Below are 495 nucleotides of genomic sequence, written 5' to 3' on the forward strand. Positions count from 1 at the left end.
TAAAAACAAAAAATATATACTAAATAAATCTTATATTACATTAACATATAAAAACAATAAATATTTTTTTTAAAAAAATAGACTGATCAGTTTTAATTATTTACATAAATTAATAATATTATTAGCATGGATAATGCTAGAAAAACAAAAAATACAGTCAGAACTTGTCTTATTTAGTATTCATTAATTGTCGCAATAATTAATAAATACTAAATAAGACAAATTATGACTATTTTTAGCTAATTTTCTTTAATTACCAAACACTTCTATATTAGAATATATCAAACGTACAAAAGTCAACAAGTAATACATTGATACTGGCATTTATTATTCGTCTTTATCAATAGTGGTAAGAAATTATTATCAATATTGATCAGAATATATAAACGAGAAATACGACTAAAAGAAAATTAATGTTGCACAAATTTACTAATGGATTAAGTATATATAAAAATATTAAATTTTATAAATTAACCATTAATTAAAAAATGAAGA

This window comes from Arachis ipaensis, chromosome B02 (genome assembly GCF_000816755.2).
Source record: "Arachis ipaensis cultivar K30076 chromosome B02, Araip1.1, whole genome shotgun sequence".
Taxonomy (NCBI): Eukaryota; Viridiplantae; Streptophyta; class Magnoliopsida; order Fabales; family Fabaceae; genus Arachis; species Arachis ipaensis.